Source organism: Procambarus clarkii, chromosome 47, assembly GCF_040958095.1.
Source record: "Procambarus clarkii isolate CNS0578487 chromosome 47, FALCON_Pclarkii_2.0, whole genome shotgun sequence".
NCBI lineage: Eukaryota > Metazoa > Arthropoda > Malacostraca > Decapoda > Cambaridae > Procambarus > Procambarus clarkii.
In genome coordinates, this window is record NC_091196.1 from 24,037,915 (window position 1) to 24,056,517 (window position 18,603).

At 41.1% G+C, this 18,603-nt stretch overlaps 1 protein-coding gene across 3 annotated transcripts in view; it reads left to right on the forward strand.

The window, feature by feature from the left end:
* Positions 1 to 18,603, forward strand: part of LOC138350773 (uncharacterized) — a 128,622-nt gene that overhangs the window by 51,718 nt on the left and 58,301 nt on the right. For all 3 annotated transcript variants that reach the window (XM_069302139.1, XM_069302140.1, XM_069302141.1), the window contains exon 3: positions 9,712 to 9,753. The gene's annotated coding sequence lies outside the window, so the exon portion shown is untranslated. The remainder of the gene's footprint in view (positions 1 to 9,711; positions 9,754 to 18,603) is intronic.

Consider the following 18,603-nt stretch of genomic DNA (forward strand, 5'->3'; position numbering starts at 1 on the left):
TTACCTCAATAAACTTATTTCAATTTAAATTTCAACCACACGCCCAGCGGGAGGTAGTGTCACCTATGTGCCACAGGCTAAATAGAGCTTTGCATGGGAGACGTTGCAGGATGAATTAAACTTATTTATTATTAGCATCTTTATTGACAAAATTAATTACAATTTTGCCTAATCTGAGGATTTTGATAGTCTTATTAAAGTGAGGATAATGCTGGTATTCACTGTCACGCAGGACAGAGGGTCATACATAAGACAATAGGTATAAACTGTAGGCTGAAGCACATATATATCATGGTTACAATCAAGAATTAAACACTCCAGCGGTAGTATTATAAACACCTTACTGGACTCTAACCCAGATAAATGCCAATTTAAGAAAAAATCAAAGATCCCAAACCACAAATGAAGAGAATGGTAGCCTCCGACACCTGAACTGAGGAAAGTCTTAGTTCCATTCCTTACCTCCTTACTCCACTTAACTCCTACTCCTAACACCAGAGGCAGACACCAGCACAACAACCTCGGCAACATAGGCCTTCGGGAACTTGGACAAAAAGCCTCCCACCTACGTGAGACCAACTTTTCAGAGTGCTGTCTCGACATGAACCTCACACTTGTAGAAACAGAACTGTGTTATAAAAAGCTATGCACTAATGTTCGTTCCTTAGCTTACGGGACTGAGGTATGAAGTAAGACTGAAGGAACTGGACCTAACTACTAGAGTAAAGAAGGAAATAACCGGGGACATGTCAAGGACATACATGATTATAGGCGGAATTGACCAAATACGCAGCAGTTCAAAGTGAGGAACAGAAAAACCAGAGGACACTCTTAAATTGTTGAAGCTAATTAAATGAAGTTAATATCTAAGCTAACAAGTGTTAATGTACATACGGTAACGAAAACTATTTTAATAGTATTATTGTATTAAAATACTTCTGTCCGAGTGACGGGTCTTAAGAGCTTATTGTTAACCCTGCAAGCACGTCTAGGTCAGTACACACACACACACATCTCCAGCCTTGCTGGGACCTCGAGAGAGAGAGAGAGAGAGAGAGAGAGAGAGAGAGAGAGAGAGAGAGAGAGAGAGAGAGAGAGAGAGAGAGAGAGAGAGAGAGAGAGAGACTGTCAACACATAACGGGAAAGAAGACCACGGTTGACTGCACAAGAACAGTAAAGTACCTGGGAGATGCATGCAAATTATCCACACTTGAGCCAACAGGCGAGCCAGTAAAGAGAGAGAGAGAGGTGTTAGGGGGGGAGCGATTGACGGAACGTGCTTCAGTAAAGAGATGAATAGGCTGACACGCGCGCGCGCGCAAGCTCACACACACACACACACACACACACACACACACACACACACACACACACACACACACACACACACACACACACGCGCGCGCGCGCGCACGCTAGACTTCAACCCTGACAAATGCAAGGTTGTGACTGAAGGAGTTGGAGCCTGACGTCCTCGTATACAGTACAGGATGAAGGGAAGACAACTTACAACTTGTGTACAGGAGAGAGAGACTCAGGAGTGGACATAACTGGACCTCAACACCAGAGGCACACTTCACCACCATAACAAAAGTACATACTCCAGATACGCCTTTTGATTTGGTCTTCATTACTGGTATTTCTACTGGAAAAATCTTTGCCTTTAACCATTAGTATACATTGATAAGTATACAGTATTAATATACTACATAAAATTATATATATATATATATATATATATATATATATATATATATATATATATATATATATATATATATATATATATATATTTATATATATATATATATATATATATATATATATATATATATATATATATATATATATATTATTAAATATGACCGAAAAAGTAAGATTAATAATTCTAACACGAATTTTCTCAATCTTTCGTACATTACGCTTCACTGTTGGAGGTAAATCAAAAATCACTTCTCCAAAATTCATTTTTATTTCTAGTCTGACGCGACACGGGCGCGTTTCGTAAAACTTATTACATTTTCAAAGACTTCACAACTGATTAGAACGTATCTCTGATTTTATATCTACATTTGAGTGAGGTGGGAAGGGTGATGTGGCATTAACACAAGACAGAACAGGAGGGGATATTAATAGGGTATTAAAAGTATCAACACAAGACAGAACAGAAACAATGGGTATTGAATAGAAGTGTTTGTAGAAAGCCTATTGGTCCATATTTCTTGATGCTTCTATATTGGAGCGGAGTCTTGAGGTGGGTAGAATATAGTTGTGCAATAATTGGCTGTTGATTGCTGGTGTTGACTTCTTGATGTGTAGTGCCTCACAAACGTCAAGCCGCCTGCTATCGCTGTATCTATCGATGATTTCTGTGTTGTTTACTAGGATTTCTCTGGCGATGGTTTGGTTATGGGAAGAGATTATATGTTCCTTAATGGAGCCCTGTTGCTTATGCATCGTTAAACGCCTAGAAAGAGATGTTGTTGTCTTGCCTATATACTGGGTTTTTTGGAGCTTACAGTCCCCAAGTGGGCATTTGAAGGCATAGACGACATTAGTCTCTTTTAAAGCGTTCTGTTTTGTGTCTGGAGAGTTTCTCATGAGTAGGCTGGCCGTTTTTCTGGTTTTATAGTAAATCGTCAGTTGTATCCTCTGATTTTTGTCTGTAGGGATAACGTTTCTATTAACAATATCTTTCAGGACCCTTTCCTCCGTTTTATGAGCTGTGGAAAAGAAGTTCCTGTAAAATAGTCTAATAGGGGGTATAGGTGTTGTGTTAGTTGTCTCTTCAGAGGTTGCATGGCTTTTCACTTTCCTTCTTATGATGTCTTCGATGAAACCATTGGAGAAGCCGTTATTGACTAGGACCTGCCTTACCCTACAGAGTTCTTCGTCGACTTGCTTCCATTCTGAGCTGTGGCTGAGAGCACGGTCGACGTATGCGTTAACAACACTCCTCTTGTACCTGTCAGGGCAGTCGCTGTTGGCATTTAGGCACATTCCTATGTTTGTTTCCTTAGTGTAGACTGCAGTGTGGAAACCTCCGCCCTTTTCCATGACTGTTACATCTAGAAAAGGCAGCTTCCCATCCTTTTCCGTCTCGTAAGTGAAACGCAGCACGGAACTCTGCTCAAATGCCTCCTTCAGCTTCTGCAGATGTCTGACATCAGGTACCTGTGTAAAAATGTCGTCAACATACCTGCAGTATATGGCCGGTTTCAAGTTCTAGACATCGTTAAACTAGGCGTTTAACGATGCATAAGCATCAGGGCTCCATTAAGGAACATATAATCTCTTCCCATAACCAAACCATCGCCAGAGAAATCCTAGTAAACAACACAGAAATCATCGATAGATACAGCGATAGCAGGCGGCTTGACGTTTGCGAGGCACTACACATCAAGAAGTCAACACCAGCAATCAACAGCCAATTATTGCACAACTATATTCTACCCACCTCAAGACTCCGCTCCAATATAGAAGCATCAAGAAATATGGACCAATAGGCTTTCTACAAACACTTCTATTCAATACCCATTGTTTCTGTTCTGTCTTGTGTTGATACTTTTAATACCCTATTAATATCCCCTCCTGTTCTGTCTTGTGTTAATGCCACATCACCCTTCCCACCTCACTCAAATGTAGATATAAAATCAGAGATACGTTCTAATCAGTTGTGTATTTGTGAAGTCTTTGAAAATGTAATAAGTTTTACGAAACGCGCCCGTGTCGCGTCAGACTAGAAATAAAAATGAATTTTGGAGAAGTGATTTTTGATTTACCTCCAACAGTGAAGCGTAATGTACGAAAGATTGAGAAAATTCGTGTTAGAATTATTAATCTTACTTTTTCGGTCATATTTAATAATATATGTCTACAGGAAAGACTGCTAGCAAAATATACTAATATATATATATATATATATATATATATATATATATATATATATATATATATGTATATATATATATATATATATATATATATATATATATATATATATATATATATATATAGGAACAATAACCAAGTGCGTCCTAATCAAAGTGACTCATCGGAACTGAGGAGGAGAAGCAGTCCCAATCATCCTAAACTTGAACTGTTAGCCGGGGTCTTAACTACATAGTAACCCATCTTACGGCCGTTGACACCAATCCCTCCTTGAACTACGTCTTCCCCCCCCCCCAACCCTTCCACGAATCAATTCGAAACAAGCAATTAGCGCCCTAATGGCCGTGCTGACCTAACGAGAGATCATTAAATCGAGTGTTTTTTAGGGTAGTGTGTGCAGGATCCGGGAAGCAGCAGCAGCAGCGGCAGACGTTCACAACAGGTAATTGTACCATCGGGGGCCGATAAGCTCTTAATGTGACGAGGAACGATTGGGCACGTCTGATGGTCCTGGTCTGATGCACACGCTGGCAGGAGGCTGCAGGTCAGAACCTATACTGGAGGGAGGAGATGGAGATGTTTAGAAAGCAGCAAATGGTGCAAAGAATAAGGAGAAGAATAATCATCTTATGAGAAAATCTTGAAGCCGTACGATGGGGTCGAACCCGCATATGCCTGAAGAATTGTTCCTGTTTTGTTTGCCGGTGTGCAAGCATTTGCTTCTGAATTGCATTACTATGGGACAGACTTGACATTTATTTGAGTCGTAACGAGGTGATTGCTGACGATGACGCTATGGTCAGACCCCTACCTCCAGGCGGAGGGGAAGCAGGAGAAGTAGCAGGATGACCTGAAAGAAACGTAGCAGAAGTCAGAGGAAGGCTATCATCTTTATCAGCAGCAGCAGCAGCAGCAGCTGTAATAACAGTTAAGGGCGGTGGAATTGCATGTATTTACTTTACGTATGTTCCGTAATTAGTGTACATGCTGGGGATGACGTCGGCTATGGGAGGGAGAGAGAGAGAGAGAACAATTACCTCAGTTCGCAGACGTCGCCGACCTCTAGTCAATGACGCGGAAAAGGGACATATCAGGTAAATAAAACTGTGTTATTTCCACTGGTGTCTTTTTTTTTTTATTCTACTTTTCCGCTTCCACTTTCTTCTCTTTACCTATTTGTCCTCCTCTTAATCATTCTGCTCCACATTCCTTATTTCTGTTCTTTCTCTTCCATCTTGTAGCCATTCCTCCTCCCACCTCTCTCTCTCTCCTCCTGGGCCTTCACCCGTTCCACTTCTGTATCTAATTTTTGTTTGTTCTCTTTTTTATATTTTGAATTCTTGTTTTATATTCATCTCTTCCTCCTCTTGTACTTCTGTTAATCCTCCTGTACTTCTGTTAATCCTCCTGTACTTCTGTTCCTCCTCCTGTACTTCTGTTCCTCCTCCTGTACTTCTGTTAATCCTCCTGTACTTCTGTTCCTCCTCCTGTACTTCTGTTCCTCCTCCTGTACTTCTGTTAATCCTCCTGTACTTCTGTTCCTCCTCCTGTACTTCTGTTCCTCCTCCTGTACTTCTGTTAATCCTCCTGTACTTCTGTTAATCCTCCTGTACTTCTGTTCCTCCTCCTGTACTTCTGTTAATCCTCCTATACTTCTGTTCCTCCTTCTGTACTTCTGTTCCTCCTCCTGTACTTCTGTTCACCCTCCTGTACTTCTGTTCCTCCTCCTGTACTTCTGTTCCTCCTTCTCATTTTACTTCCGTTTTTGGTAATCTTACTTCTCTTCCTTTTCCTACCCCCTTTTTTCTCCACCTCTTACCTCTCATCTCTCTTTTCTTACCCACTCTTGCTACCTCTCTTAGACCTTCTTCCTCCTCTAACCGCTTTGAGAAAGAGAGAAGTTCTCTTGGTGGCCCAGTACAGTGTGGGATAACCCCCAGTACAGTGTGGGATAACCCCCAGTAGTGTAGGATAACCCCAGTACAGTGTAGGATAACCCCATTACAGTATTGACCACGGCAGTGTTAAGACACTTAAAAGGTCAAAGGTCAACTGCAATAAGGTCATGAATGTACCTCAGAAGTCAAGTGAAAGATGGAATTGCCTTATATTCTATATAGTTACTTATACAAAGGCCAGGGGGGCTGCAAAATCAAAAATGCCGTAGGATCAGTGGTATTGCAAGGTTGGTGGGGGGTTTAAAATGAAGAGAATTGCAGGGTGAAGAAAGGTCAAAGGGCGCGGCAACGTAAAGAATGTTGCATCGGAGGTCAAGTTTGTTGCGTGGTCAAGAATGTTGTAAGAAAGCGGTCTATTGATCTTGGAAGGGAGGGAGGGTGGAGGGCGGCGTACCGGACTGGCTGTGTTGGTCAGGGCGGGTCTGCCACCCTGACCGCTGGCCAGTGTCCCGCTGGCATTCATGGGGGCAGGGTGCATGGTGCTAAGAGCATGAGGAAGAGCTAGGGATAAGAAGAAATAAACGAATATGAGATTGAAAACGACGTAAAGGAAAGTAGGTGAAGATAAGACTATATAAATAATTCAAATGTATATAAGAGAACAGGGAGGAATGAAAAATAAATTTAGAGGCACAAGATGAGTAGGATTAAATTCTAGCAAGAGAAAGGGAGTACTGACGCTATGCTTAATAATTTATACAAACTCTTCTCTTCCGGACCGCACAGTACTCTGGCAAACTTATGAGGGCATTCAATGTTTTCCCCGCGTCTGTGAACGCCATACAAATTTTTAAGTAGATGTGGCATTTGGAGTGCGTGCGCATTCGTGTGTTCGTTAGGTGTATGACGTGCGTGGGCAGGTTCGAATCCTCGTAGCTCCTACTGATGCTCTCAATGATACATCACGTTAATGTGGCTTCATTGTGCACTTCAAGAGTAGCGTTGGAGGTACATCTGGATCATGGCCAGCATGCATGGGAGCCTGACTACCCGTAGAGGGTTCAGTTGAATCTCTGGTTGTGCAGTGCCTTTTACCATGTCGTGGTGTAGGGCGTGTGCGTTGAGAGTCCCAAGTGTGCGGGTTCGAATCCTTCTCCTCCTGGCTCCTTATTTCCTTATATTTATTTCTGCATATAAGCTTAGTTAGAGAAAGCCCGCTCCACCCTTCCCCTCAATTATATATATAAATATATATATATATATATATATATATATATATATATATATATATATATATATATATATATATATATATATATATATATATATATATATATATATATATATATATATTAGTGTATATAAGAAATTTTTTGTTGTGCTTTAAAATGAAATTTTCTTGTTAGGTTGGAAACAAAACACGCAGGGAAGCTGAGGATTCTTTATGACTGAACCAGGCTAATATTAAGGCACTTTCATGAGTGTATATTTCTGATAACGCACCGACCGCAAGCAACAATTTTGGTCCTGTAATTAAGTGAAAATGAAAATTGTTTAAACTTGAAATTAAACTGATAAAACTGGCTCCTGAATTTATTAGCTCCGTAAATCTGTTAGGCTTCGGCCCGGGGATTATGAGGTTTTGTTGCTTAAAATGCATTATTTTGTGGGTTATATGAATTTTATTACACGTAATTTTCTTGCGCATTATTAGCCAACTGTTAGATTCGCCGATATTTGCTCATTGCGCGTTATTGGGGTAAAGATAACGCAACAGGATATTTGGAGGCTATCTGCAACGCTGCCAGCCCCAAGGTTCCGTAAACTAGGCACTGTCATTCATAATTATTAATTTCTTTATAACGAATTCCTAGCTAAACCACCATAACCTAATCTAACCAAACGAAACCAAATTAAATCTAACCATTAGGCTACAATATTTTGCCATAAGGGGGTGGGGGGGGGGGGTTCAGTTCCTGAGCCTATGACGTGCCTTTGTAAACCTTTGTACTATAGGCAGGCGATGAGTCACAATATCGTGGCTAAAGTATGTTGACCAGACCACACACTAGAAAGTGAAGGGACGACGACGTTTGGGTCCGTCCTGGACCATTCTCAAGTCGACAATCGACTTGAGAATGGTCCAGGACGGACCGAAACGTCGTCGTCCCTTCACCTTCTATTTTAATTAAATTAATCTCCTATGAGAATTGTAACATTCACAATCCATCCTCTTTTCATATATGGAAGCACCCTGCATGGGATACGCGAACGGTTGTGATATGGGCGATCTTCTCAGTTGTAACGCTGCAACGAGCAGCAAGGGTAGTCCACTACGGGCTCACCATAGCCCGTGCTACTTGGAACTTTTTGTTCCAGGTAGCGAATCTTAAACAACAACAACTAGGAGCAAGACTTTTTTTTTTTTTTTTTTTTTTTTTTTTTTTTTTTTTTTTTGACTGGTTTGAGCAGGGTCCCGTACCTACAATAGCATCCCGCTGATTGGAGCTTTCCACGATGGCGATGTCATATATCTTCTTGAGAAAGATATCTGGAAAGCAAACTCGTATAACCTAATCACAACCTCTGAAACTTTACTGTAAAAGTCCATGGTATGATAACGATCCATATTGTATTTAAAAAAAATATATATTTTATTTTTAAATACTACAACTACTAGAGCCGTTGCTTTCCACAATGACAACCAAGAACATAGTCATCGATGGATGTCCGACAGAATTCCTCGCACTTCAACACCGACTCTTTTTTTTTACAGCACCTCAGATCACGGTACGATTGCGTCCGCATTCTTGCGAAAACCAATGCGGATCCCGGCTGGCCAAGGGCAACGAGATCGCCTCCCGGGTGAATAGGATGAAATTGTCTGAACATTTTTATGTTCCTATGTATGATCCCCGCCAAGGGGGAAAGAAGTCCAGTTTACCGAGCGAACCTTGTGGTTTTGATAATATTATTACAGTGTTCGTGGTTTTCTGGTTGGCAAGAAACAAGATGAAAGGGAAGAGGAGTGAGAGAGAGAGAGAGAGAGAGAGAGAGAGAGAGAGAGAGAGAGAGAGAGAGAGAGAGAGAGAGAGAGAGAGAGAGACATCCTCCGTAGAGGATTAAGTGCGGCTGGGCTCCCTTGGGGGTCGTAGCTGGTGTGAGTGGAGGCAGCGGCCACCGGGTACTGCACCATCCTCCACTCATCCTGAAGATATGTTGGTACTCATGTGTTCTTTTACAGTCACGTTAGACGTGCTAGTATGTGTACCCATCTATATATATATATATATATATATATATATATATATATATATATATATATATATATATATATATATATATATATATATATATATATATATATATATATAGTCTTTCTTGCAAACATGTTGTTGAATATGACTGAAAGGGTAAGATTAATGAGTCAAACACAAATCTTTTCAATATTTCTTTGATTTTCTTCACTGTCGGGTGACGTTGAAAAATTAACTCTCCAAAGTTCATTTTCAAACTTATTTTTGGTCTGACGCCTAGCGATGCGTTTTCGTTATTTCATTGAAATTTTTCAAATTCCCTCGACAGTGAAGAAAAACATAATATTGAAAAGATTCGGGTTAGAATCACTCTTACCCTTTCGGTCATATTCAATAATATATATATATATATATATATATATATATATATATATATATATATATATATATATATATATATATATATATATATATATATATATGTAAGTGGGCATTAATATGTAGACTGTATCTATTGTTTGTGTGCATTTATTGTATCTGTATTTCTGTACAAAAAATAACATCTGGTGAACTACTGTTTTACGAACAGTCTGGAATGAGTAGGTTGAGGACGATCTTTCTTATCCATCATTTATCATTAGTAACAGAACCTTTTGCATTTCAGCAAGGAACGGCAGTAGATCCATGAGGACTCGTGGAATATATGGTAAGTACTCGCCACTTTCAGTACTGATTATATTGCACTAAGAAAAGTAACATAGCTTTTTATAACGTTGTTGTTCCACTACAAACAAAATCTATACAAATTCAACAAATATTTTTAACCCTCAGTGTGATGTACATAATGCGAAATATTCTGATTCAAGTTTTTAAATACAAATATGTGTTTAATTTGGATATTTCTATCTAGCTGGAATTTGTCGCATAACTAGGCATCAGCTTATTTCCTTTACGTTTAGGTAATTAGGCAACAACAACAAAAAATCCAACTGAGAAAACAAGTCATATTTCAGAGCGCCAATTAACTTAGATCTGGAGAAAAGCAAAAGGGCTTCTTACACCCATTATTTCCAGTTCGTATTGGGCTTTTGCTACTTATTTTCACAGTTTGGGCAGGCTTCCAGTTGTCGACGCATTCAGAGATTAATGAGAGCTAGCGACAGGCTCTTGGGCGTAGGTGCGTTACTTCATATAATCACAACTGGAGTTGGGTATAAGCGAGTAGTGAGAAAGTGTGGGGGAAGTGGGGACTGGGGCTAAGTAGTGGTGAGAAGAGTGCAGGGGGAAATAGGGCTAGGTAGGGGGTGAGTATGGAATGGGTGTTCGTTGTTTAAGTTAAGTCATTCCTTGCTAGTTTAGGGGCTCTTCAAATCTCTCGAACTTCATAAAAATATACTGTATTTCAAGATACTGTAGTTCTATGGAGTTCCGCTCTTGTTCCTCTCATTAGTTGTTGCTTGGGATGGGCAAAAATGTCCCACGCTGATATGTTTCTGCTCAGCTGACTTTAGTTTAGGCTCCAGTAGTTACCAACCGTACTTCTTCCTTCAAGGTATCCCTAGATACTCGAACAGTTATTTACAAGACACAAATTATGCTAAACTTGTGTTTCATGGGTTAATTTTCTGCACTGCACTGAATAAGATATATTTAAATAAATTTGTTAGTAAGATTTTCTGGAATAAAATTCGTGGCCATAGTTCGTTTTTGTCCAGAAGAGAAAACTCGACGCACACATTGAATGGAAGAAGTAAACTTGTATTAGGTGTAGATGGTATCCCTGACGACTTCACCCTTAAAGTACAAGAAACATTTGTCTAAAAGTAACTGGCCAAAAGAACGTTCGGAAGAATCTGCATCATTCCGGTCTGTGTAAAGAGCCTAATCAAGGTAGATATCTCCGCCTCCCTCGTCATCATTACTAAGGTCAAGCGGTCATTTGGGTCATACTTGTATACTTGGGTCATTTGACCCAAGTATACAACATGGTCAAATTCACAAGGGCCGTGACGAGGATTCGAACCTGCGTCCGGGAGCATCCCAGGCACTGCCTTCATCGACTGAGTGCTATACAACATGGTCTCCTTGTGAACTGTAGCCTCATGGATCGAACATTTACGTTCGACTTTAGTAGTTTTCCTATACTGTTATTATGACTCCTAGGCAAATGATGAAACTGAGTTTTGTGTAAACTAACGCCGCAATAAATGTGCTGAGATATATGACTAAAGTTTTTGAACTGAATTTGAATCTCCATTTCAGCAAACGAGGAAGAAATTTACGGATGCAAATTTATTGTTAATATTGTGGCAATTTTACCACTCTGCGCTCTGAAACTTGGGTTAAAAGACGCGCTAATAGTTTCTGTTTATTCTACACAAGACTGGCCTTGGCGACCAAGAACAAATTAAGCATTAATTGGGGAAGCGCCCCATTAGAAAATGAGTTTTGAGAAAGTGGGTGGTTAGTAATGTTATAGCCTATTCATTTTTCTTCTGCAACTGTTGCAACACTGCTAATAACTTGAAAATTACGTTTGCATACATTACGTAATAGTTCGGAAGTTAGCTACATTTTCTTAGAGCTTTCTATGTAATATTTACTTGGGGATGATTTTAGGAAATGTTCAACATTAGGCTGATTCATTTTGAGAATTATTGGATAACTGGGATTGGGCGTCAATTGAATGTATGTATTTTAAGGGAGTTTTATTCCTTTTAATGCAAGAGCGAGTCCCGTATTAAAAAAAATATTTTGACTTAAGTGCATCGTTACCAAAGTCATGTATGGTATTGTTAAATGTTTATACAAATTGCTTGAGGATTTAGTATTGTTATATTTTAAATTGTAACAGAAAAACAGATGGCTTAAGTAAGCATTAAGATAGGTTATCTTGAGATGCTTTCGGGGCTTTAGTGTCCCCGCGGCCCGGTCCTCGACCAGGCCTCCACCCCCAGGAAGCAGCCCGTGACAGCTGACTAACTCCCAGGTACCTATTTACTGCTAGGTAACAGGGGCGTTCAGGGTGAAAGAAACTTTTGCCCATTTGTTTCTGCCTCGTGCGGGAATCGAACCCACGCCATAGAATTACGAGTCCTGCGCGCTATCCACCAGGCTACGAGGCCCCCTACCAGGCTGGTAGGGTAGATTGTACACAAATAAGTATTTGTTTTTTTGTTGACTATCCCAGCTGGCCGCTGCGACTATCCCAACTCTCAGGGACACACATTAAATCGATCCTAAGTGCTCACTTTGAATGGCCAATCAGGGATTGGAACGGTGCACACACTGCTCATTTCCGTAGAAATTCTTTTCTGTTCCTTCCGGCCATAACACAGTAATTACCGGGAGTGTAGAGGGGGAGAGGTGGACGGGTTGGCGCTCGAGGTTGGGAAAGAGTTGGGGGTTGGGAGGGGGTCGTTAGAGGAGGTGGTAAAGTGGGTATAAAAAGTATAAAAAAAGTATTAAAAAGTATAGATACTACCGGTTATTATGTGTTGTTATTTGGCGATATACTTCTTCGTATGCTCTTATTAATATTTTTGCATTACATTTCTTCTTTTTTTTGTAACATTATATTTTACAAGTATTTGCTGTATTCTTGGTACCATTGTGTAATTATATATATATTTATTTAATTATTTATTTATATATATACAAGAAGGTACATTGGGATTGTGAGGATACATAGCATAGTAATTACATTCTTGTAAAGCCACTAGTACGCACAGCGTTTCGGGCAGAAATTATGTACATATATTTGTATTATGTACATATATGTATATTACGTACATGTATTTATATATGTATGTAATATAGTTTTTATCTCATAGTGCCGAGAACAGCAATCACAGTGCGTGACTGCCCGCCAATGTGATAGGATGTTTGTAGAGGTTATCTTCTTATCTTGAGGTTATCTTGAGATGATTTCGGGGCTTTTTAAGTGTCCCCGCGGCCCGGTCCTCGAGGTTCCCGGAAATTTTCGACAAAAGTTTCGAAAACCTAACATAAGTGATGACAATCGTATTAACCCATTTCTCCCTCCTTTCCCGGATTGACTTCCAGAGTGGGAGAGCTCAATCATGTATCTTCTTGAGGTTATCTTGAGATGATTTAGGGGTTTTTTAGTGTCCCCGCGGCCCGGTCCTCGACCAGGCCTCCACCCCCAGGAAGCAGCCCGTGACAGCTGACTAACACCCCAGGTACCTATTTTACTGCTAGGTAACAGGGGCATAGGTTGAAAGAAACTCTGCCCATTTTTTCTCGCCGGCGCCCGGGATCGAACCCGGGACCACAGGATCACAAGTCCAGCGTGCTGTCCACTCGGCCGACCGGCTCCATGTATCACAATGGTCGTGGGATCACTGGATTGTTTCAAGTGTAGGACAGTCATATGGATGAGAGTGGGTGGATATAAATAGGAGCTGCCTCGCATGGGTCAATAGATCTTTTGTAGTTTCATCTATTATGTTCTTATGTATCAACTAGGATTCTTGCATTAATGATTGTAAAATAATATTTCGTGAACATTGTGTTGACGTCTCAACAGACATCGCCACCATGTAAGCCAGGAGCCTCAGTTTGTTATTGATTTTCCTTTTAAGCCTGTTACCTAGCAGTAAAATAGGTACCTGGGTGTTAGTCAGCTGTCACGGGCTGCTTCCTGGGGGTGGAGGCCTGGTCGAGGACCGGGCCGCGGGGACACTAAAGCCCCAAAATCATCTCAAGATAAGCTATCAGTTGTAGAATGCATGATCCCTTATTGGAGAGAGAGAGAGAGAGAGAGAGAGAGAGAGAGAGAGAGAGAGAGAGAGAGAGGGAGAGAGAGAGAGAGAGAGAGAGAGAGAGAGAGAGAGAGAGAGAGAGAGAGAGAGAGAGAGAGAGAGAGAGAGAGAGAGAGATGAGTCTCTTATGCCTGGCCCCTGTAACCTAGCCTAGCAGATCGTGTGGAATCAACAGTAAACAACAAAAGACGGATCACTGAAAGTATTGATCTAGGACCCACGTTGCCTTAATGCGGGACTGTAGAAGCCGAACAAGTAGTGATATGGAGGAATATGATCTGCAAGTGTCCCCATGTACCAGAGCCGTGTGACTGAGGACAGGTCCTGTAGCCTCGCTCGTCCTTCCAGAGTTTCAGGTCCTGTAGCCTCGCTTTTCCTCCCAGAGTTTCAGGTCCTGTAGCCTCGCTCGTCCTTCCAGAGTTTCAGGTCCTGTAGCCTCTCTTTTCCTCCCAGAGTTTCAGCTCCTGTAGCCTCTCTTTTCCTCCCAGAGTTTCAGCTCCTGTAGCCTCTCTTTTCCTCCCAGAGTTTCAGCTCCTGTAGCCTCTCTTTTTCTCCCAGAGTTTCAGGTCCTGTAGCCTCGCTTTTCCTCCAAGAGTGCTTGTTTATCTGGCTTATCTGTCCTCTTTGTCTCATTTATATCCTGTTTGTATCTCTCGATGTAGTAAAGTATATCTTAATTGTATATCGCAAGAACAGTGTAAAAAAAATGAACAACGTACCGAATCTCCAGATTCGGTTGCAATTTTGATTTACTGCGACAATCATTTTCCCGTGTTCAACCAGAGAGGGAGGAAGTAGTACGAGAAAAACGAGAAAGTGAGAAGGAGCTGGAGAAAGAAGTGGTGGAAGGAATATGAAAGATAGTAACTGGGGAAAGAATATGAAAGAAGCGGGAAAAAGAATATGAAATAAGCGGGGGGGAGAGGGGGGTGGAGATGAAAAAGAATTCCTTGCCGCATGAACTAACAAGTTTCCATGTGCGACTCGACCGCTTTGCATTCATTATGAACAGGTTTAGATAGAGGGCCCCCCCCCCCTCACCATGCCCCCACTCCCTCCCCTCTTACCCCCCTACACACACACACACACACACACACACACACACACACACACACACACACACACACACACACACACACACACACACACACCAATTCAGACGTTGGAGGAATGCAGGTTTCCTAACGGTAGCCGACGGGCAGCGCATGGCACTTTGTAGCTGCCTAAAGGTGTTTTAGTAAGTTACTGTAAACACCGCCAGGGGCGTAAGGGGTCAAGCCTCGTGTAACAGCAGGGATTGGAGATGTAAACATGTGCTCGTTGAACCCGCTGGCTGGTTCATATTTTCCCTCAATGGTAACGTGTTGATATTAACCAGGAGATCACTGTTAGTACAGAACGGTATCGAGAAGTCATGTCCTCTGTTGTTTATGTAAGCTTTGGGTTAGTTTTGCGCTGAAGTGTTGTGATTGGTTGTTTGAGCTGGAGTGTTATGATTGGTTGTTTGAGGTGGGGGGTGAAGCGGTCGCTGGTTGTTATTGGCTGGTTGTGGTGGCGTGTTGGTTGGTTGCGGTGTCGTGATTGGCTGGTTACGTTGGTTTAGTAAGGATCAGGAACTTTGTGGAATGAGGCAAGGAGCCACGGTTAAAATGCCACTACCAGGATTGCCAATTAAATTTTCAGTTTCACATTATTAAAAGGCATGAAACATCTAGAAATATCTAGATCCAAACAAATATTACGCATTACTAATCACCCCTCAGGGAGCTGGTCGACCGAGCGGACAGCACGCTGGACTTGTGATCCTGGGTTCGATCCCAGGCGCCGGCGAGAAACAATGGGCAGAGTTTCTTTCACCCTATGCCCCTGTTATCTAGCAGTAAAATAGGTACCTGGGTGTTAGTCAGCTGTCACGGGCTGCTTCCTGGGGGTGGAGGCCTGGTCGAGGACCGGGCCGGGGGACACTAAAAATCCCCGAAATCATCTCAAGATAACCCCCCAGCACAGTTTATGAAAATATAAATAATAACAGTGAAATTTATCCATAAATCTGCATCGATTTTATTATTTAAATCAACTAAATTTATTTTTGGCTAATGGGTATTAATTCAGCCTTAGCTATTGTGTCTTGTGAAAACTTAAAGCACTTCACTTTACAAACTGAGATGTCTTAACTAGTGTACAACATATTATTTGCTGAGAAGGGAGAGATGTTTTGCAAAACTTTATATGTTGTCAGGCAGCCTCTGCTTGAGCTGATGAAGCAAATATATGAGAAAACTTTGACATCGATGTCTCAAAATATATTCTTCATTTGTTGAAATTAGTTTATTGGTTATCATTTCTTGAATTTTTGTTTCAAAGCGGTAACCCAGGTATGGATTTGAGTTCAAATATTCATTGATATTACAAGTGAGCAAGTCAACATTGCAGGTAGGAAGTTCACCCTTCTTCTTAATTGATTTAAACAAGCAGAAGGAGATGTTGACCAGACCACACACTAGAAATTGAAGGGACGACGACGTTTCGACTTGAGAATGGTCCAGGACGGACCGAAACGTCGTCGTCCCTTCAATTTCTAGTGTGTGGTCTGGTCAACATACTTCAGCCACGTTATTGTGACTCATCGCCTGCAGCAGAAGGAGATCATCAAGCAACTATTTTTATCAGTGTTTTTGGACTCAAATAGTTTTCTGATTCTTTGTACTTGGGTTGCATAAAGAGCAGACTAGAAAGTTTTTTATCATCGTTGAAATTTTTTTCATTTTTTCATTTTTTCATTTTTTTTAATTTTTTTCATTTTTTTCATCATTTTTTTCATTCATTTTTTTTTCATTTTTTTTCATGTCAAAACTAATTTCAGCTAAATCTCACTTTCTCTCGTTTTCTTAAAAGGATCCTTCAGTTCTAACCATTGTTCAGTTATTCGATCCACAGCTGGTTGAATAGAAACCCGCCTTGTCTTAGTTTTTTTTATCTTTATTTAATAAAATACAATATATATCATCTATGTTTTACAGTTAGCAGATAATCTTAGCAGACTTGTGCCATCATTGAGAGATTGATATAACGTTTTATATTCAACTTGTCAAATAGAGGCGTGTGAGAACTATTTGAGTAAAGGGTTATAAACTTTAAATGATGTTAATCATATACAATATATCACACTATGACAACAAAGTACTATTGTCAGTTTATATAGAAACGCTCTCACGGTATCCACATTCACTCAAAACTCTCACTGTTACACAGTCGCCACTGTGTCGCCTGTTCTACTGGCTGTACTAAACGTATGCACTGTCTGTGTGCACTAATGTCACTTTATACATAAGAAGAAAAGATATCGAGCAGTGGAACAAACAGAGAGATGAACGTACGATAGTACGCTTGGAGACTTGCAAATATTTGCTCTGGTACAAATTGTGTAAAATCGTCTAAGAACATACAAGATTCTATTAACACCATCTACATTTATATCTAACATGTGAATAGCATTTATTGACATCCTCACGTAACTAAAAATCATCTAGATGTAAAACATCCGAATTGGCAACACTAGGCTACTTATTCTCACCTGTCCTGGGCTCCAAAAATGTAAGTTCCCCAAAAGTAGATTTTCTGCCATGTCGTTTGAACTTTAACGATAGAACACGTAACAAACAAGTATCGCGACAGCCCGCAGTAGACTCACCTCCGTATTTAAAGGTTTCACGTAATGTTTATATGCTTAAATTAAGAGATAAAAGTCATTTACATTTGTATTTAGGGTTGATATTCAAGTTTTAGTGAATTTGCTGTTGGATCATATTGATGGAGTTTACAATGGGTTTGAATTGTACCCCATTGAATTCATTCATAAACTGAATGAATTCAGTTTACAGTAAACTGAAGAGTGTAAATGCAGAGTTGGTTGCAACAGGTGGAAGGCGCTGTTCCCTTTAACACACACCCTCCCCCTCCCCAACACCCCTTCTTCCACCCAGTACTCATATCACTTCTTCCCTTCCCTTCCTTTCCCATCCCTTCCCTTCCACGGTTGGTGAGACTAGAAGTGCTGTTGGTGAGAGCCAGTAGTGTTGATGGGGCTAGGAGTGGTGTTGATTAGGCTAGGAGTGGCGTTAGTGAGGCTAGGAATGATGTTGATGGGGCTAGGAGTGGTGTTGATGGGGCTAGGAGTGTTCCCGGCGGCCAGTGTTGCCGGTGGTGGGGGAGGTGGGGGTGTTGTTAGAGAGGCAAGGCAGTCAGGAAGGAGTTAATTGGTAGTCCGGACGCTGTTTAAGGTCCCCCAGTCAGAGCGCTGTTTAGTTAGGTTCCGGTTCGTGGTGGGTTGCTACCTCTCCTATCACCTGGTGGTGGTGTGTAGCAGGTGTGGGAGGGTGTAGCAGGTGTGGAAAAGGGGGAGCAGGTGTGTGTGACTAAGATTCATGACGCGTTTATTATAAGTCCACCATTCTTCATCTTCCCATTTCAATTCTTCCATCTCTATTTATCCGTCCTATCCATCTCCACTCAGCTGTCAAGGACGATTGAGCAAAACTGCACTAAGCCTGTCTTTTGCTCCTGTAATTTCTCGACACGCTTGTCTGTCCATCAGTCACAGTTGACTGCCATCAGAGTGAGGTAGATGGATGGATGAGGCGGTACACGCAAGACCATCAATCCTCTCACGCCTCCATACTGTAGCATACTACAAGCAATTTCCATCGTCAACCGTTTTCCTTTCCCAGCCAGGTGACTGGAAACAAGGCCTCGTGTTAATGTAAACAAGACCA